The sequence below is a fragment of the Amblyomma maculatum genome, chromosome 8, assembly GCF_055883805.1.
Source record: "Amblyomma maculatum isolate TAMU_Amacu chromosome 8, ASM5588380v1, whole genome shotgun sequence".
Taxonomy (NCBI): domain Eukaryota; kingdom Metazoa; phylum Arthropoda; class Arachnida; order Ixodida; family Ixodidae; genus Amblyomma; species Amblyomma maculatum.
The window spans coordinates 29,482,591-29,504,037 of NC_139351.1; the positions used below are offsets into that span (position 1 = coordinate 29,482,591).

The 21,447-nt window shown below is 47.6% G+C and overlaps 1 pseudogene; it reads right to left on the reverse strand.

The window, feature by feature from the left end:
- The window catches only part of LOC146180824 (uncharacterized), a 77,017-nt pseudogene extending 65,859 nt beyond the window's left edge, over nt 1-11,158 (reverse strand).
- Between the last annotated feature and the right edge of the window lie 10,289 nt (nt 11,159-21,447).

A 21,447-nucleotide genomic window follows, 5' to 3' on the forward strand; every position in this document is an offset into this window, starting at 1 on the left:
TAAGCAGTAACTGCGCAGTCTGCAAGTGCTTGGTGAAATAAAGAGCGTTAAACAACAGGTAAACAAAGGAGATCAGGAAAGAATACTTCTGTGGTAGCTCAAGAGGCAGTGCCCTACTTTGTAAAAGAAGATCAAGGTAAAACACAAAGCTATAAAAGAATTTTAAAAAGGTGATGACAGATGAGCAGTGTGTGATAAATCCGCAGAAATAGTTAAAAAATTTTATGGTAGAAACTGATCGCATTCATCCGGACGTCATTGCACGCACCGTCAATCTCTCTGAAGCCCTAATGTATAAATATAACAAGAGTTTGGGAAATTAATATGCGGTGAAAGTAAGCAAAAGTCCAGCCAGGCAAAAAAGCGATAGGAATATTGGTGGCTGAAAAGCAGGAAGGTGACATAAGATTAGAAGTGTAGAAATAAAAAAAAAATGAGTAGCTGAAATTACGAAATAAGTCCCCGATTTTTAGCAAGATTAAAGAAGCATGAGGAAACAAAGCCAAGCATGGTACAACTGCCACCACCCCGTTTAAAAGGGTACGCTCTTATATTTCGTATATCCATGTAATTCCAATGGCCGCCTTTTGCCGGTTCTGCTATCCCACGTGAAGCAAAGATAAGATATGCCGACATGCACTTGCGACTCGCTTAATTGCTACTTTAGTAATTTCAACTCTAAACAGATTCACATGAGCATACACTCGTAAGAGCTAGGCCACTTTTAATGAAAGGTCACAGGAGAAGTAACTAGTATCCGCTTTCACCACAACAGTACAATCGTTTCATAGTGGCCTGGTCGGTAGCTGCCAGTGTGGTGACTGAAGGTTTCTTAGCTTGAATTTAACCTGAAATTTATGAAAATGTTGCTTTACGTAAAGCCAAATTACTCTAATAGCTAACCTGAGTGAATCATGCGCTGAACTTTTTCTATCAATATATTGTCCTATTCTCAAATATTTTCATACTAGACATCGGCGCGGGACATCAGTTTATTGGCGCAATGCTGACTCCGCCTCTTCCGCTGACTAGGAGCTTGAATGAGAGCTTAAAAATTACTTTAACAATTGGTTCGGTTTGCGGGGTTTACCATCACAACTTCTTGATGTAGGATTTTTTTTTTTTTTAGCGCGAACAAAGAAAGGCGATACGTACACACACAAGCCCTATGTCCTCGCCTTTCTTCTCCTTGTCTTTGTTTGCGCTAAAAAAAAACCCTACATCATGTTGAATTACCAAATCGCCCAGCAGGAAGTTTTAATGAAATAACACCGCAAAGAAGGACTAAGGCTATGAGAGATTCCGTAGTGCAGACGCTCAGGAAATTTCGACCCCCCGAGGTTCTTTAACGTGATCTGGCGTGGTACAGCACACGAGTGCTTTGATTGTCGCCTCCATCCTAAAGTGACCACCGCCACGACCGGGATTCGCTCCCGCATCCTTGGGTAGAGCAGTCGAGGGCCCTACCGCTGGGCCACCGCGGCGGGGCATATACCTAAATGTTTAGGAGACAACTATGATGCACATTCCGTGCATGGTTTCGCAAACTAACACGAAATCTCTCCTACCTAACATCAAAGTTGCTTATTTTCATTTACAGTGTAATTCCTCCTGCCTGAGGGCATTTTTTCGGCAGGTTTTACAATACAATTAAACAGAACTAGTTAGGTTAGTGTAAGATTGTTCTTAGTGTTAACAATGAGAGTGACATATTCATGTCGGTGAAGGAGTTTGGAGTCCTCGCGCTGAGAAAAAGCTCAGAAATAATGGCCGGCGCCAACAGTACCCCGTGCGAGGACAGGTTGACGGTGGAGGCAGTCAGGCACCTACTAAGAACAGGATGAATGGTGCACTCACGGCAATGGGGTAAAGGGAAATAAAGTAAACCAGGCACGGATAAAAAAAGGCTACGGTTGAAAGGAAGTAAAAAACAAAGTAAAAGCAGTCTCACGAATTGCGAAGTGCACCAGCGCATCCCCACCCGTGTTCGCAATACCGGCGCAATGCTGTCATCCATACGGCCAGCTTCCAGGAGCCGCCACTAATCACGCTTCCTGTGACAGTTAACGACAGCGCTGCGGCGGGCCGCGCTCCCCCTTGGCTGCACCCAGCCGCGTGGAAAGTCTCCCCTTTTCCCTACGGTAGCACTCCTTTCTCCTCTTCCTCATCTCTTTTCATTCCCTTTCTAAACCCTATTTATTTCGATATGATGTTCGTTGTACAGCGGCGCGTTCGTTTGATGGATGGCCTGGCGCGCGGTGGGGTCCTGTCATTGATTTATTAGGGAAATCGTCGCTCCCGCTGCTCCCGCTTTCCCCATCTTCTGCCGCCTTCCCCGTGTAGGCTATACGGAGGCCGGAGAGGTAACCCACACACAAAGGAGCGGTCTGTAAAAAGGGGAGCTTGGCTGAAAGCGATTTTCTAAAGAGGTGAGAGGCAGAAGGAACTGAAAAGGTGCGACGACTCTTAGGAGAGAGAGAAAAGCGAGAAATAAAGGAGCTGAATTAATGGACAGCGAAGGCGATGAAAACTTAATAGAAAAAAATATAAGAAACAGATGGCTGAACGTAAACAGGCTTGCGAAGTCATCTAAGAGAGGAGAATAATAATCTAAAAAAATATAGGAACATCCTTTCATAACTTTGAAATGAAAGTTCTCAGAGATACTTTCCTGGAGCGAAAGAAGGATGGTGCACGATGCGATCGTTGTAACGAATTGAAATGTTTTCCATGCGTCATCATGAATGTAACCTGTAAAACGTGGTCGTTAGAGTGTGTTCTTATAGGTTATATTAGAATCCTTCAAAATGCTACTCCTCGACCTGCTCCCCGTTTCTGGCGAAAAGTTGTCGCTAATATTATTTTCACGAGCTCAGGGAGCCGTCCTCACAGCATTACGTGCGTAGTAGGCCATGTAATAATATTCTGAGTTATAATAGTTGTATAAGAAACAGGAACGTACTCTGCACAAAATGATGAACCAGTATACCGAAAGAATCACTGCTTAAAAAATAGACGTGAAAAACAGCGTTCGAGTAATTCGACCGTGCAAGGGCTTCAAGAGAGGACATAAAGTATGCGAAATGATCTTTGAGGAAAGCGGAGATAAAACACAACATAAAAACCAGCAATAAATATGAGTTATGTAAGCAGGTAAGCTAGCATCCAAAACAAAAAGAATAAAAACATTTGCACCGAGACCAGAGCACACATTACGTCACGATCGTTTTTTTTTTATTTATTTACGTATGATTGGCGGCATATTGTATGAGGAAAAGTAAAACTGCAAAAAAAATCAAGATTCAGTAAATACTCATCTTGGGCTCTTCATTCAGCTGCCGCGTACCAAGTGTCTCTTTCCTCATCAGTCACGAAAGCATTGCGCAAACAATGTGTAGAACTAGTTTGTGTTGTGGTTACTAGGCAGTATCTATACCTCCTGAGCAGACGCAATCTTTATCCACAGGGAAATTGATCTAGATTAGCAAGGACCGGGAATGAAAATAATGGAGGGATGCTAGTATTATCGGGCTCACTGATTAGCTTTACTTGCTGTGTGCCTCAATGGGCTAACTGTAATGCCTGATCGAGGACATACAGAGCCGAATGATACTCCTAAAATTAACTAGAAGACAATTAAAAACGTTAAACAGTCGCGGAATAGCACAATCGTATACAATAAAGAAGGAAACATTGGAATTTCTCTAGGGGATGGTAATAAGCATCAGTTCAGTTCAGTTCAGGCGTTCAGTCGTGTCCGACTCTTCGTGACCCTATGGACCATGTCACGCCACGCTTTCCGGTCCCTCACTATCTTCTTAACATCACATAGCTTCATCCGTGGCGGTGGCCTTGTACCGAAGCGGTGGCCTTGTGGTAGAGCATCCGCCTCGCATTCGGGAGGTACCGGGTTCGATCCCTGGTGCCGCCGGTTACCCACCGGTTTTTAAATGGGTACAAGCTTTCCCCCGGCCTGGTGCTCGGCTCTTCTGGGGTGAAATGCTTGGGAAAAGGGGTCACGGCCCAAATAGTTGCGCCGATGTGGCAGTGATTCGTTCCGCCATCGGACAACAATAAGTCCGCCTTGCGCGGCAACAGCCCATTATGTGGCCCTTTTTTTTTTTTTTTTAGGACTGCTGCAGCTGAGGCTCTAAGGGAGCACTTCAGGTGAGGGGTCAAAGGAAGTACCTTTGAAAGACAAACAGAACCACCTTTGCAGGCTGCGAGGTTCGAAACTGGGTTTGGGCCCACTGCGGAGGAGGGGCGCGCAGCGGGGTTTACGGAGCTTCTCCCAAACGCACACCCCTGGAAAAGCCGAGCGCCAGGCCGGAGGACGCTTGTACCCATTTTTACCGGTGGGTGTCCGGCGGTGGGTTTCGAACTAACCACCTCCCGCAGCCGAGACGGGCGCTCTAACCATTAGGCCACGGCTGAAGCATACTATTCGATAAATAGCTTTATGCTCCCTAAACTAGGAAGAGCGCTTAGATACGGGCTCCTGCGGTATTGGCTGACAGCTCGAACTGTGAACATCGCTATTCGATCGTCTACGCTTGAGCTCAACAGCGTGGCCTCGCACTGGTCAAACTTTCGGTCTCAGATTTTCGTGCCTGTCTGCTTACCCTGGCAAACCTATGCAGCGTGATATTAACAACTCGAGTTTATCATTCGCCACCGAGCGGTCGGCCGATAAACAGGAGATGCAGATATAGCAGGTTAACGCTCTGTAGTTTTCGTTTAGTCGTAGGTGATAAACTGCATTTTGTGCTCGGTTCGTCGCGATGCCGTCGTGAGAACGACGACAAATATTTGTGGGTGTCTAAGCATAGCTTGAATGTATATGAGTAAAAGCTGTGAGTGTTGCAGCGATAGCCTCATTAACAGCCGCTTTTCAATCCGGGATTTTTTTCATAATTTTTATTTAAACTAGATTTTGGGAACAAAATGGGCCCTATACTTTTGAGTGGATGCCATAGAATTATGGACACCTACACCTAAACAGGTCATGGTCACGCTTTCCTATTTTTTTCCTGTATATTGCTGTATATTGTACATTGGTTTATAAGAAAGGCTCAGTATCTGTCAGACTTGAGACAAGATGGGAGTAGAAGCGGTGAGAAAGGGGTCCCGTAGTGTAAGGCTACGGAGTAATTTGGCCACCTCTGGTCTTTAAACCTGTGGCGACATTGCACAACTAACGGGTTGCCTCTCCGTAGTAAAACTTCCAGGGGGCACTTGGGACGCCTAAAGTGCGATGAGACGAAAGAGAGAGAGAGCAGAACTTTTTGTTTATTCCAGCGGATGAAGAGGCTCCGGCCCTCCGTCGCTTGGGATGGATGGCGGGTGCCTCGCCTCAACGCAGGCCGGCAGACGTTGTTGCGGTCCGCAGGTCTGCACTATTCCACCTCTTTCTCTCTTTTTTCACTCCCTCCCTTCTCATTTTTCTTACGGCTCGGTTAAGGTGTCCGCGAAGAATTGTGGCGGATACTGCACCATTTCTTTCCTGTAAACCAATTTGAAACGCCGCTGATGCCTCCTCCTGTACTGCGCCTGCTTCTAGCTGAGTGGTGCTGCGTTGGAGGAAGCGCCATATGAAAGGCACCACACGGACACCTGGATCGGATGCCCGGCGGGATTGGTCCCTTACAAAAATGCATGTAGGGTTTCTATAGAAATTCGAAAGCGTTGTGTCAATACACGCTGTTGAAAGTCTGTCGATAATCGGCAACATCTTGGATGATGCAGTGTTGACCTCTTGTTGAGCGCTTATGAAATAGTGGCCCATGTGTTTCTTAAGAGCGCTTTTGGAATTCGCGCAACTGAAATTCTGTTGATTTCAGGCTCAAATGCTTCAGAAACTCTGCAAGTGACGCTTTTTGATTTTCTGCTACCTTTCCACTCCTGAACAACAGAAAATAGTACACGACCATCGGTTTGCCGGGAGCAGACACGAGGTGATTTTCATTAATGCAAAAGTAGTACAGTACATCTCCTAGCTGCGATAAGTCACCACATTCTATGTTCTGTCCGACCAATCAACAATCCTGTCTGATCAGTGCTGGTTAATGATAAGCATAGTGAGGCATAAAAGAACAAAACAGATCTTGATCTTTTAAGCCCCATTATACTTACTCACTCATTAACCTACACTAAACTGACTAAATTGTTGATTGGTCGAGCAGAACATAGAATGTGTTGACTGACCGCAGCAAGGATATGTGCTGTGCTACTTTTGCATTAATGTAAACCACCTCGTGCCTGCTCCTGGCTAACCGTTGATCACGCAGCATTTTCTGTTAATCCGCAGCGGAAAGGGAACACAAAATAAAAAATGCGCGTTAATGAGAAAGAAAAAATATGCATCTTTGGTGAACCCATAACATGAGCTGGGTTGTTTATTTGCTTTATTTCAATTCATGTGCAAGGTATGACGCCAGGCTGTTTTTTGCGTAAAACGCTGATACGTCCGGGAACTCCTCGCATGTGATGCTGAAATAAACAATATAAATCATAATTAAGCTGCGGTATATACTAACCTAAAAATAAAGCAAAGGCATTTGTGCGCTGCTCCACGTCATAGCTCAAGAAATTTCTTGTCTAAAATGAGTTGTCACTGTCTTTCACTGCTTAGACGGCATCGACCGCCGCCTCCACAGCTCGGCAGCACTACCACATCGTTCATTTCTCCCTGATAAACAATATATGCTGCCGTCAAAGATCCCATTGTGAATATAAATAGCAAAGCGCACGTCACAAGCATTACTACCCAGAAAACTTGAAGCAAAATTACCAACTATAGGCACTAAAATGAGTGGAAACAAAAACAAACACTGCAAAAATGGCGGAGCTGCACAGATTCAATAATCCGCAATGTGTGACAGAGGCATATTATGATCTCGATAATGTGTCCGTCTCAGCGCGAGTAGCGTATCGAAAGAGTACAGCACTCTGCCGAACAATCCGTCAAAAACGGTCACCGGTTAAAAAAAAGAAAGAAAATGTCGCCATTCCAGCTGGCATTCCATCAGCCCCAGCGTCCGCGTAGAGACAAGCCTCGTTCTCTCTCTCTCTCTCCCTCCTTTTTTTTCCGACGAGGCTGGTTTGTCTGCTAGAAATATTTACATGCGGGCTTCACCTTGTAACACACACTGTACAAGACTGGCACAAACACGAACAGGAAAAAGTAAAACACTCACCAAAGTGCAGACGCTCCCTCCGCCCGCGCCGGCTTTTCGCTTAGAATCCAAAATGCCTGCGACTGTTGAACTTCTTAAACACGTCCTCCTTGCGCAGAAGCTGCCGCCCAAGAGCGGAGTCCTCCGAAGACTTAAATTCGTACGTTCGCGCTCCAATTTGAACAAAACGATCTTCGTGATAATCACCAGCGAAAAACCTACATACGGTGCTTCGTTCACAGTGCAAGATGCGACCACGGTGGCGGGAAAACGCCAACTGAACTGGCACATCGCCGCACTCAGCGTACCCGCGTCTGCGTGCAAAGAAAACGGGGCGCAGAAGAACAGCTTCGGTGAAAAGCCGCCACCCCCACTGCGCGACTGCTGAAGCCAAGGTCATCTCCGTGAAAACAAACCACGGAGAAGGCACAGAGCGGAGACCAAGCGGGAGCAACCCCTCCTCCCTCCCCCCTTTTTCCCCCCAGCCGACAGGAAGCGACCCTCGACCTCTCCGGACATGCTGGCGCCGTTCGCGGGGCACGGGGGAAGTGGGATGCGGACAGAAGCAAGGCGGCGGCCGAATGCGTCCTTGAAAAGAAGAGTCGCCGTTAGAAGACGCATGCAATCTTGTTTTTTTCTTCTTTTTTTTTTCATACGCGAATGTTTTTGCTATGCGTGTTAACTCTATAGTATCCGTAGGATCAATCGGTGATTATTAGAACCCCTCAATGTTTAAAGTGACTTCATTTTAGCATGGTGTCCACTTTAAGAAAGGAAAGAAAAGAAAAAATTACAGTAAAACTCTCCAAAGACATAGAGCGGTGGAGGATTCCAATACAGACTGCACCTCATTTTGCGGCAATAAGCTACGGGCAAAAATACCTATGCTTGGGCAGAATGTCAGACCCTGAAGCATATATATAGTGAACTTTGGAACTGGTTTAAAAAAGCTCTGTCCTGCCCTACATGGTAAGTTCAATCTAGGATCCTGTTTGTTAGTATGATGACTCACTGAACTTGTTTTATGATAAATATAAAATATGTCCTACCACTAAAGTTACCTTCTGCGACATACAGAAGCTGATCCATTACGAATTCTGATTGACATTCAACGATGTATTTGCATTATTAGTGGAGGCTTTGCCATCATGAAGTTTTTAGGGCATATTTTCACTGTGTTGCGAAGCTTGAGCTAAGTGTGCACCGTTAATATGTACTTTTATATAACATGAACGAGCACGCAACTGCATGCTGCTCTTATATTTCCCTTTGCAGAATGTGGCCAATAGTTCATTACAAGTGAGACCAAAAATTCATAACGAAATTGTCACATCATGCTCTTATCATTTGTGCCTAAAACTACTTAAAAACATGGGTCAGCATGAACAGTACACGCTAATTGTTCGTGAACGTTGAAAACTGACAACAAAAAGCACATAGAAAAAATTGCACAAAAAGTCTATTGGGTAGAACACAATGAAAATTCTGTTGGCCCTGTAAAGATTGCATTCAGCTGGGGTTGAATGTCTATCGAAATTCAATAAATTCAAAAGGCGGTCAATAGTCCAACAATAGAGTTTCAAAACTCATTTTTGTAAGGGGTTGGTTGGTTGCACAATTTTAATTTCCATCGTAAATGGGCGTCCTCTTCCCCGCTCCCGGCACGCGTGCCAGCGAAGATGGGGAGTTCGTGCGCCCGCGGAGTAGAGGCTGGCAGGTAGCCCTTGCGGCCTCTTCCGCCAGATGGACGGTGCGGTGCAGGATCGCAGGGTCCATGCTTCGCAGCAGGGTATCCCAGGCTTCTCTACTTGTAATATGTTGTCCTATCCCTGGAGATTTTAGGCACTCCCAAATTATGTGGTCGAGGGTCCCCCTCGCCCCCCAGTGTTTACACAGATGATTCTCCCTAAGGTCTGGCAGCGCGCGAAACGCCCAGACCGGGTTCGTGAACGTGTTAGTTTGTAGCCGCCTCCACGCGACAGTTTCTCTATTGTTTAGGTTAACATCTTGCGGGGGTACCAGTTTACGTTCCAATTTATAATGGTCGATGATTTCCCCGTAATTTGGCAGACGCTCGTCGTATTCCCAGTATTCGGGGGCTTGACGGCTACACGGAAGTAGAGAGCTCGTGCTAGATCGTGAGCCGCCTCATTACCAGAAACGGCAGCATATGAGCGGGTGTCCAAATTAACTGAATTTTTCTATTCAGCGTTCTTTGGGTGAGGATTTTGGCTGCCTCCGGCGATATCCTCCCATTTCCAAAATTTTGGATGGCAGTTTTGCTGTCGCTAATGATAACTTGGCTTTCGTTCCTACGCAAGCTAGCGCTATCGCAACTTCCTCCGCAGTCTCTATGTTACGGCCTCTAATTGCTGCCGCGGATGCCGGCGCCCTTCGGCCATCGACTACCGAGGCTTGAACCGTCGCTCTGAGCTTCGGCTCGCTTGGCCCTTCTTTCGACATTAAATTCTGGATAAATATTTCTAGGGAAGAAAAGCGGGGGGGGGGGGGGGGGGGCTACCAAGGCGTTTCTGCTTTCCCTACTAATTGTGACTTTTTTTTAACTCCTCTGTCTGGGTTGAGGCCTACTTTTGCAAGGATCACCCTGCCCGTCTCGGTCGTGCTATGTCTCTCTAATTGGGAGACTCGCACTGCCCTCCGCCAATTCTGCCCACGTGTTATGCACTCCGAGTTCGAGTATTCGTTCGCTCGACGTACCCATGGGCAGTCCCAGCGCCTTCTTAACGCATCTTTGGATCAGGCAGTCTACTTTCTCTTTTTCTCCGGCCTTGATGTTCAGTTAGTGCGTGGCGTAACTGACTCTGCTTATTACGTACACCTTGATTAGTTTTAGTAAATTTCTATCCTTGAGGCCTCATCCTTTAGTGGCGACCCTCCTCAAAAGCCCGAGGGTTTACATCGCGTAACTTTCTAATTTCTTCAGGACCTCTCCGTTATGGCCGTGAGATTGGATCACCATCCCCAGAATCCTGATCTGATCTACTTTTGGCACCGGTTTTCCCTCTATCTGAACATGAAACTCCCCGCTATTCTTGCAACGGAGGTACTTCGAGTTATATACGAACAACTCAGATTTTTGCGGGGAGCACGAAATTCCCCTTTAAGCCGCGTAATCTACAATGATATCCGTCGCTGCCTGCATCGCTCCATGGTTAATCCAGAGGTTGATATCGTCCGCATACGTGCTAAACTTTTGTCCCTTGATTTGGTTAAGTTTACCCGCGAGGCCTCTCATCGCCACGTTGAATAGGAAAAGCGATAGCACTGAGCCCTGCGGCGTGCCTTTGCTTCCTGACTCTATCGTGGGAGATTCAAAATTTTGAAATATGCAGGCTTTTCTGCCCGATAAGAAGTTTTTTATGTAGTTGTAAGTTCGCTCCCCTACTCCGAGCACTTCGAGCCCTTCGAGGATAGCCTCGTGTCTGACACTGTCGAAGGCCTTGGTGAGGTCTAGGCCCAGGACCACTTTGGCGTCTTTCGATCGCGAGTCTATGATATCATGCTTTAGTCGGAGCATTACGTCCTGCGTGCAGAAATGTGGTCGGAAACCGACCATTTCGTGCGGCCACAGGTCGTTTTGCTCCATGAAGCAGTTAATCTCGTCTGGACTACGTGCTCCAGCAACTTCCCTACGCATGAGGTTAGAAAAATTGGTCTCAAATTTTCCAGTTGTGGATGTTTGCCCGGTTTGGTTATTAGTATTACGCTTGCCGTTTTCCATTGATCTGGCAACTGGCTCGTTTCCCAAACTTTTCCAATGAATTCCGTTAGAAGACTAATGGAGTCATCGTCCAGATTCTTTACCATTTTATTGCTGATCCCATCGGGGCCCGGGGCTGCTTTAGTTTTTAGTCTTAGAATTTCGCCCTTACCTCTGCGTCCTTGATGGAGGCGTCAAGCGCCTCGTTAGGCGTGGCACCGTATCTCGGAAGGAGGGAATGCTGGTTGTCTGCAACGTGCATGTTTACTAACTTATTCATAAACGCCGCGTCGTCTCCTTCAAAGACGTGTCTGCCCTTTGCCAATCTTATTCCCGACTGTGTTTTTGAATTGGTTGGATCCAGCAGATGCCGGAGCATGCCCCACGTTTTGGAGAGATTCATGCCTCCCTCCATTTCGTCGCATCTGCTGAACCAGTTTTGTTCGCACAATTTGATCGCGTAGCTTTCAATTTCCTTGTTATGCCTCGCGATTTGTCATCTAAGATTCTTGTTCCACTTTTGTTTCTTCAGCCTGCGTTCCATCCTTTGTTTAGCGTCCCACATGTGGAGCAGTCGGCTATCTGCTATACCAGGAGCGTCGTCTCCTACCAGCGTCTTTGTCGCCTCCCCAACGTGACGTTTGAATGCCTCCGTCCATTCCTCAATGTTCTCAATCCGTTCTAATTGTACGGTTACCCTGATTTCTCTAAATTGATCCTATTCCCTAACGGGTGATTGGCGCGCCCTGTGCGCCTCGACGCCCACTTTGAGGACCGAAACAACAATAAAATGGTCACTGCCAATATTTGCTCCGAATTTCGCCAGTCTAAATCATGTACGTTTTTTGAAAATGTCGGGCCTGGAGATGTGTCCGTGCCATCGCCCTTCAGGAAACAGGGAAGGGAGCCAAACTAATGGGATACCAAGTGTTCATTAGCGATAGAGGCGCGATATCGACGATGGCGACCTCTGTCAAGCACAACGTAGCCGTGATAGAACACGATTCGAATTCGAGAGATATCGAGAACGTATTTTTTGAGATATTAACGGGCAGAAAGAAGGATCTCAGTCTATTCCTTCTTAACATTTATAGCTCACCCAAGAAAAAGAAAATTAGATTAAGGGCCCTTATGCGCAAAGCCTTCAAGGTGGCCGGGAATAATCCCTTGCTGATCGTTTGTGACTTTAACGCCAGACATCAAGAATGGGGCTACGCTATACAGGACACCAAGGGTAGGCAGCTATGGGAGGACACGCATGAGCTAGGTCTCACCCTCTGTAAAGATCTCGATCATCCAGCGAGTACGGGTAAAAGCGTATGCGCGGACACATCCCCAGGTCCAGCGGGCTGAATCGTCTGGTGACGTGAATCACCTGAATGCGTGAATCTCCCGGTGACGTCATGACCATATGACGTCATTGTGACTTTTTTTTTAATCGATCTTATGGTTATTAGACGTTGCTGAATTGCTTGTTATGGCGTCACAAAGTGATGACGTCATAGTCGTTACTCTCTGCCATTATCATCATTGTCACTATTACTAACACTGATTATTCATCACTATCTACCACTACTAGCGGTGGCGGTCTCCATGGCAACCGCGCTGGCATGACGCTAGACAAGGAGAACTATACGATATGTTTATCACTTGCCCGGCGTGGCTGTTGGGAAGATTGTGGTATAGTGGGACATGACGCCATACACCGTACACCGATACCAATGAGTACATCCACAGAGATGCTGCTCGCTGTGGGGGTACACAATACGTGGGAAGAAATAGCAGAGGCAGTCACAGTGTCGCAACTCGAAAGACTAAGCCAGACAACAACAGGAAGAGCCAATTTAAATATTGTAGACCTGCAAACAGACAAAGGGAGGCAACAAAAGTCAAGCATCCCGCAGATATACCGAGATAAGCTAACCATCCCCTCTTCCTCGACACATACAACCCATATACAACGAGGAAAGGAGGCAAAAGAGAGCAGAAGCACTCAAAAAGCGCTGTGAGCCACTGGACAGCAAGGCAGTTGCATACGTTGATGCGGCGAGTGGGAAGTCGGGTGCGGCGGTAGCCTCGATAGTCGACGGCCGAGGCGCCCCAATATCGGCAGCCACTATCAGAAGCCGCAAATCCGAAACAGCTGAAGAAGTTGCGATAGCTCTCGCTTGCGTAGGAACGGAAGCAAAATTCATAATTAGTGACAACAAAACAGCCACATACAATTACGCAAAGGGCAGGATCGCACCAGAAGCGGTGAGAATCCTGACCGGAAGACAGCGGAATAAAAAAGTTAGCTTAATATGGACTCCAGCGCGCGCACGTGTATGTTCCTGGTAACGAGGCGGCACACGAGTTAGCCCGAGATCTCTACTTCCGGGTAACCGTGGAGCCGCCTGATTGCCAGAACATGGACGAACATCTATTAAATTACACAGAAATAGTCGAAAATTATAGACAAAGCGGAAAACTGGTGCCACTACCAGATAAGCGTCTTAACAACAAAGAGGCGACCGCATGGCGGCGTCTCCAGGCAGGGAAATACATCCATTAGGTCTGGGCCTATCACATACAGAAGGATGAGCGACAGGACGATAAATGTAAGCAATGCGGATAGAGAGGGACCCTCAACCACCTCATTTGTGAATGCACCAGCTCCCCAGAGGCTAAGACAAAAATAATTAGTACAGAAGCCTGGGAAACCCTTCTGCGGAGCGAACCTCCCAACTCTTCAGAAGCAAGCCATCCGCCTGGTGGAAGAGGCCGCAAGGAACCAAGACCTCTTTGCCTGCCTCTAATCACGGAGGTCCCGGCCCCCATCCCCTAGGCCTGCGTGCCAGGGGCGGGGAGTAGGGGGCCTCCATTCTAGTGAAAATAAAAGTTGTTCACGCGCACACACCGCATGAGCTTTCGCCTTAATAATTGGGTCACAGGAAAGGGAAGCCGCAGTGTCATACTTGTTCTGTCCACACCTGACCCGCGGCTTAATGGAACAGAGAAAGATGGGAGTGAAAGCGGAGAAAGAGAAATGAGGCCTGAGGATGGCTCCGGGTAATTTCTACTACCTGGGGATCTTTATTACATGTACTGACGTCGCACAGCACACGGACGCCTCTTCGTTTCTCCTGCATCGAAGCGCAACCGTCAAGAGTCATGATCGAACCTGCTAGCGGCGCGTTTCGATGGAGGCTCTCCGGTTAATAATAATTGGTTCACAGGAAAGGAAAGCCGCAGTATCTGTCACACTTGGACTGTGGACACCTGACCCGCGCCGCAAGGGAAGCAAAGGAGACAGGAGGGTAAAGCAGAAGGAGAGAAAGGGGTGCCGTAGTGGAGGGCCCGGGGTTAGTTTCAACCACCCGGCGATCTTTAACGTGCAGTAAAAACGCAAAGCACACGGATGCCTCTTCGTCTCGACTCCATCGAAATGCAGCTGCTGGCGGTCGGGATCGAACCCGGGCAGTCCGGCACAATAGTCAGGCACCTTAACCACTGCGCCACCGCGGCAGGTTAGGCTCTCTGTTTATGTGAGAATTTGGGGAAAGGAAAGCGCTGTACACATTTTGTGAGCCCCCCGAAAATCGTGGACACCAACACTCAATTAGTCAAGGTCACTTGCCAAATTTTGTGTCACACGAAGATCTACACCTAGCATAGGGAAGCTTTCGCTTCCATTGTAAATTGCTGTATAAGAAAGGAAAGGTGCCGTATCTGACAAGGTCAATTGAAGGTGTAGACTTCAAGGTCTCCGACGGCTGCCCGAGGCAGCGTAATGGAGCTTTCGCTTCAAAAGCGATAGCGTCACGGTGCTTTAAATCGTCGTTTGCCGGCATCATAATAAAGTTCATACATACACACATACATACATACATACATACATACATACATACATACATACATACATACATACATACATACATACATACATACATACATACATACATACATACATACATACATACATACATACATACATACATACATACATACATACATACATACATACATACATACATACATACATACATACATACATACATACATACATACATACATACATACATACATACATACATACATACATACATACATGCGCCCCGCCGGGGTGGCGCAGTGGTTACGGCGCTCGACTACTGTTCCCAAGGGCGCGGGATCGAATCCCGGGCTCGGCGGCCGCTTTTCGATGGAGGCGAAAAGCAAGGCGCCCATGTGCTGTGCGATGTCAGTGCACGTTAAAGAACCCCAGGTGGTCGAAATGTCCGGAGTCCTCCACTACGGCGTCTCTCATAGCCTGAGTCGCTTTGGGACGTTGAACCCAACAAACCAAACATACATACATACATACATACATACGTACATACATACATACGTACATACATACATACATACATACATACATACATACATACATACATACATACATACATACATACATACATACATACATACATACATACATACATACATACATACATACATACATACATACATACATACATACATACATACATACATACATACATACATACATACATACATACTGTAATGTGGATTTAATATTTTGGTCGAACGTCTGGTCGAACGTCTATCGCTGCCAGTAGTTGGGATATTCTTACACCGTGGTTAGGGCACAGCAGGATCGAATTGTCAGCCGCCGGGCACAGCTTTAGCGCGAGAGATGGGCGCCAGAGACAAGCGATGGTGATGGCGATGCCGCAGCGTTGTCTGTTCTCTGTCTTCTTTACATTTCCCCCGCGTGAAGAGGTCGCCATCCTGGCGACTCACGGGAAAGCGACGATCAGAGGGTTGTAACACGGCTTGAGGCGGCTAACATGGACAACCTCGCGCCCGCGACGGCGGTGGTCGGAAGAAGGGGTGACTGGCTCGATGACGTAGTTCACAGGGGATGTGCGTTCCAAGACGCGATAAGGTCCGTGGTATTTGGTTTCTAGTTTGCTGGTGGCAGGAACGCTTAGCCAAACGAAGCTGTCGGCCAGGAACGTCGGAGCAGTGGTATCGCTATCATGCTGATCTTTGTGATAGCCTTGAGTGTTCGAGGTAAACGTGCGAGCTAGCTGACGGCATTACTCGCCCTTCTGCACAATATCTGACAAAGCACTGTACTCAGAGGCATCTGGATGGTATGGCAAAATTGTGTCCAGATTACAAGATGGTTCACGGCCGTATAAGAGAAAGGAGGGCGAAAAACCAGTTGTTGCTTAGGTGGCAGTGTTTTACGCGAAAGTTACGAATGGCAGTGCAGCACACTGGTGAAACGTTCACCACTTACATTGAGGACATTGTTGATTTGTGCCACCGCGTTGACTCGACCATGACCGAGGCCGTTAAGATACGTCATGTTCTCACAGGAAGTGATGACGGCGTCTTCAATATGCTCATCGCCAAAGGCCCCACTACGGTCAAGGAAATCTACAAACTCTGTCAAAGCTATCACGAGTTCAGCAAGGAGCGTGTTTTGATTCGTCAGCCTCACCCTTCGCTCGCTGGCCTAGCTGCGGAAAGAGAGTCATGTAGCCTCTCCGAAGACATCAAGGCTTTTGTACGTCAGGAGGTGGCGTGACAACTGTCCCTGTAGCCATATATGTTAAGGAGCCGTCACCAACTGGCCTTGTTCCGGAGCTTCGCCGTGCGATCCAGCGAAATGTCTCTGAGTCGTCCCTAATCCTGCTTCTCAATCAGCTCCCGTCGCACCCTCAATGCCAATCTCTGTGCCCAAAATTTCGTCGTTGCGTTGCGTAGCTCAGTGGCGTTGCGTTGCGCCACTGAGCTACGCTCCAGCATTCGCGCCGGCTCCTCCTCAGGTACTGCACAGCACGTATGCCGAAGTCACTTCAAGTCCACCTACTGTGCCAGCATATGCCTATGCTTCGCCCCCTATGCGTTCGGCACCAACAGCTTTTGCTCCCCCCTTGCTTCAGACACCATCTCCATGGCGCACTTCAGACAACAGTCCTATTTGCTACCCCTGCGGCATCCCTGGGCCCACTAAACGCTACTGCCGGCGCCGCTTAAATATGGCCTTTGCTGCACGGCCTGCGCCACCTTAATTGGCCCCCCAGTTCCCAGTCCTATCAGGTCCTCCAACAGCACCCCTTGATCCTCGGGACTTCCTCCCTCGTCGTTCGCCATCACCACGTCGCCGCCCCATTTCGCCAATGCGCCGACGACCTGCTACACAGCCGTAAAACTAACCGCCGCAGTTCGCGAGGCACGAACTGAGTATTCGACAGAATTTCTAAGTCCTCGTTTTCATCCCGCGAATGTTATTGATGTCATCGTTGAAGGTGTTCAACTGTAGCGCTCGTCGACACCGGTGCGGCTGTATCAGTTATAAGCCAAAAACTCTGCCGTTCCCTCCGAAAGCTGACTACGCTTCTCGAGGGACTATCGCTTCGTACCGCATCCGCTCGCAGTATACTACCGACTGCTGTCTGCACTGCTCGCGTCGTCATTGCTGCAGCCTTGTACATCATCGAATTCTTTGTTCTCCCCACATGTTTTCATAACGTCATTCTCGGCTAGGATTTCCTGCCCCATCATCATGCTATCATTGACTGCGCAAGGCATCAAGTAGAGCTCATTGAACCAAGTGATGCACCGCCTGATGCCCTGCTCCACGAGCTGTGTCCTCGTTTTGCGGCCAAACTCCTTGTAGCTCACGACACAACCATCCCACTCGTTAGCGCTGTTCTGGTTCCCCTCACTGCTTTTACCACCGCCGCGACAGTTCTCTTTGCGCCCTCTAACGTTGTCTGCCGCCACCGCCACTTACCGCTGCTGTTTGCCGTCGTTGACATGAACAACGGCGCTTAATTGCACACTTCTGGTAGCCAATCCTCTTGCGAATACCGCTATGTTGATCGAAGGGGCGTGCCTCGACCGCATCGAGCCCGTGGACCTTCTGTTCGCCTTTGATGATGTGTCATTCCCTGTTTGCCAAGTTGAGGCCTTGACTCCAACTCGTGTGGCATCCGATCCGCTACAGTGGGACCTTTTTGACCGTTCATTGGACAGCCCTATAGGGCCGCGCCGCCGCGAGCAACTACTTGACCTTCTACACCAATTCCGCTCCTCCTTCGACATCCCGCAATCCTCCTTGGGCAGCACTACGACTGCTTCCCACCTCATCTACACTGGCGCTCACCCACCTCTCCATCAGCGGCCGTATCGTGTCCCAGACTGAGCACCGTGTTATTGCCCAAAAAGTCGATGACATGGTGCAAGGCGGAGTAATTAGAAAATCCTATAGTCTATGGTCGTCTCCTGTGGTCCTAGTTAAGAAGTATGGCTGAATGCGATTTTGTGTTCATTATCCCCGCCTCAACAAAATGACTCGTCGTGATGTGCATCCCGCACCTCCACCAAGTGAAATGTGGATTTAATAGTTTGGTCGAACGTCTAGCGCTCCCGGTAGTTCGAGCACAGCAGGATCGAATTACCAGCCGCAGGGCACAGCTTCAGCGCGAGAGATTGGCGCCGGAGACACGCGATGGTGATGGCGATGCCGCAGCGCTGTCTGTTTTTTGTGTTCTTTACAATACATACATACATACATACATACATACATACATACATACATACATACATACATACATACATACATACATACATACATACATACATACATACATACATACATACATACATACATACTGTCACCCGTTAATAAATATGGGGTATTATTAACGATGCGCCCTTAACGGTGCGCACACTCCCAGACACCCTTAGAGCGAGTGGGGGTAGCTGTTCCGGTCGCAAAGGAGATGCCCTCGACCTGCGTGGCAAGCTCAGCCGGAATTCAGCTACCTTGTAGTGACAGAAGGGGGTGGTCGTTTGGTGCCCAGTGGTCGCCGGTTCAAACCAGAGTAAGGATCGGAGTCAGAGGTAACAAACAAAACATAATTTATGCACAGCAAGAGACGATACAAAGGAATACACAAGATCACTTGAAATACAACAGACGAGAGGTTCACAGAATAACAAACGCTAAGCATGCAACTACAGAATGATTCAATAACACAGGCTTTACAACAGATCAAACACGAGAGAGTACATAAACAAACACCAAATTGTTCACCGGGCACTGTTGCAGTCCGACGCCTCAAGAGTCACGATGTGGCCGCCATACGAGACGAGCGCCGCTCCCTTGAAAGTCCGTGGGCTTGCCAGCAGCGGGTGATCCCCGGGAGTCCAGTCGAAACACAGGCGAGCACGTCGCTAAACACTTGACGAACTGACTGACTGACTGACTGACTCAACAAGCGGCGCGGTCGCTTTAAATAGGGCGCGCCGCGTCTGTTTGTTAACACGCGCCAAAGCTAGCGCTCACACACACATAGCTTCGCTGGTTATAGCTCCCTCTTCTCCTCCCGTCGAGCCGCGCGTCGTCATTGGCCAGGTCCCATAGAACCTTCTCGAAAGGCCTGGCACATTCAAGGCCGATGAACCACCGTCCTCCCCGGGCAAGGGGAAAGAGGGTGACGGCAACGCGTACAAAGCTACGCGCTCTCCCGCGCGGGGAAGGGAGTTTTTCTATACATGCTTTCCACGCGACGCCGCGCGGGCCTCGCGCCGTGTCGGCTTAATGAAATTGTGCGCCGATTTCGTGACACATACATACATACATACATACATACATACATACATACATACATACATACATACATACATACATACATACATACATACATACATACATACATACATACATACATACATACATAAACAAACGCCGAACGAGTTTTACTGCGTATTGGCTGCATGATGGCTGCAAGCTGAAAACTTCACACAATGCCAGTTCCCTGGCCCTATGGGACTGGGAATGGTAGGCCCCGCCGTTTTCGGCGGAGGCTACCCTGCCACCGGCGGTTGTACCCTTTTAGGCCGTCATTACACCCGCCACCGCTTCGGTGGTGGACGAAGACTGTTTCGATGCGTGTCTTTGTCTTTCCATCTTCTTTCTATTTTCTGTTTTCTGCTATGTCCGCATGAGGCAGTGGAGGGGGCTCAGCTACAGAGCCAGTAGCAGGCCAGTTCATTTTCTTTTCTATGTTCCTAGAGTCACAAGCTACAGCACATATCTTCTATCTTTTCAGTAGGAGCAGAACAAAATGTTGCTATGCGGTTTTGGTGTTTCCTTTCCTGCAAATCAACTCACGTCACAACGGGCTTGCCATTGACCTCTAAGAAACCACAGGACAAAGTGTGCCTATAAATTATCATCATCAGCTGAAGTATACCCACTATAAGGCCTCTCCCATTTTCCTGGGTCCTGTACTAGCTGCATCCATTTGACACCTGCGAACTTCTCAACCTCAACCACTCACCTGATTTTCTGCCGCCCCCTGCTACGCTTTCATTACCTTGGAATCCAATTGGTTACTCTTAGCGACCATCGGTTATCCTCTTTGCACACTACATGTCCTGCCCATGCCAATTTCTTCTTAATTTCCACGAGAATGGTTGAAGTGGATTATCAAGACGGCGCGAAAGCGACGAGGACAAGGATGGAACACAAAATAACAAGACAGGCGCCAACTTTCAACTGATGTTTATTCGCTCAAACCCTTTCATATTTATGAAGCACCCAAACCGTATCACAAAAGCCTATCACAAAGTCATCCACGTGGAGCACTCAGATCACCGGCGGTATTGGTCACAGACAAGAAAACCTCACAGTGTAATCAGCCAGTAAACAAAAAATAGCAATTCATCACAGTAAAGCACGCTATCCAAAAATATATAAAAGCAACCTGTTCGAAAGAGTCCTAAGATTATCGGAGTGTACAAACACACAAAATAAACATATCAACCACAAATTGAAATCAACCGCACAATGCAATACGCTCGTGCCCAAGACAAACACGGCACGTGTTTGTAATCCTCCCTTCGACCGCAATAACAAAAACAGGTGACAAAGAATATCAGAAAGACCAACAGAAACGCCGAAAAAAAGATGCACAAGAAGACTTGAACAGGTGACAATGGAAACAAAAATGACCAACAGAAACTCGGAAAGAACGTGCAAAGAAGTTTAAAAGCTAAGGGATTCACCTCATCGTCAACGTAAAACGAAAACAACCGACAACACCTATCAAGAATAAATAAAACCAAAGTATAAAATCTACAGGAATCCTTCAAGAAAAGCCACCTCAGAGTCGCTGATTGAAATGGACGGCTTGCTAACGCACAAACTTCCTACTTTCTTGATGAAATAAGCCTCTACTACTTCTCGCTCAACTTTATCTCTACCAGATTTCAAAAAAATCGTCTTTTCTAGTTCCGGAAGACACCCTTGGCAGGCTTTGCAGTGGTCTGCTAGGAAGCTTCCATGCTGATTGCGAACATTCCGCATATGTTCACTGGCACGCTCATTGAAACAACGACCGGTTTGCCCTACGTAGACCAAACCACAGCTCAAAGGAATCTGATACACAACTCTTGACTTACATTTGATGAACTTATTTTGATGTTTAATAGCGCAAACCGGTCGTTTATCTGGCTTATTCATTGAGCAAAGCTTAGAAAGTT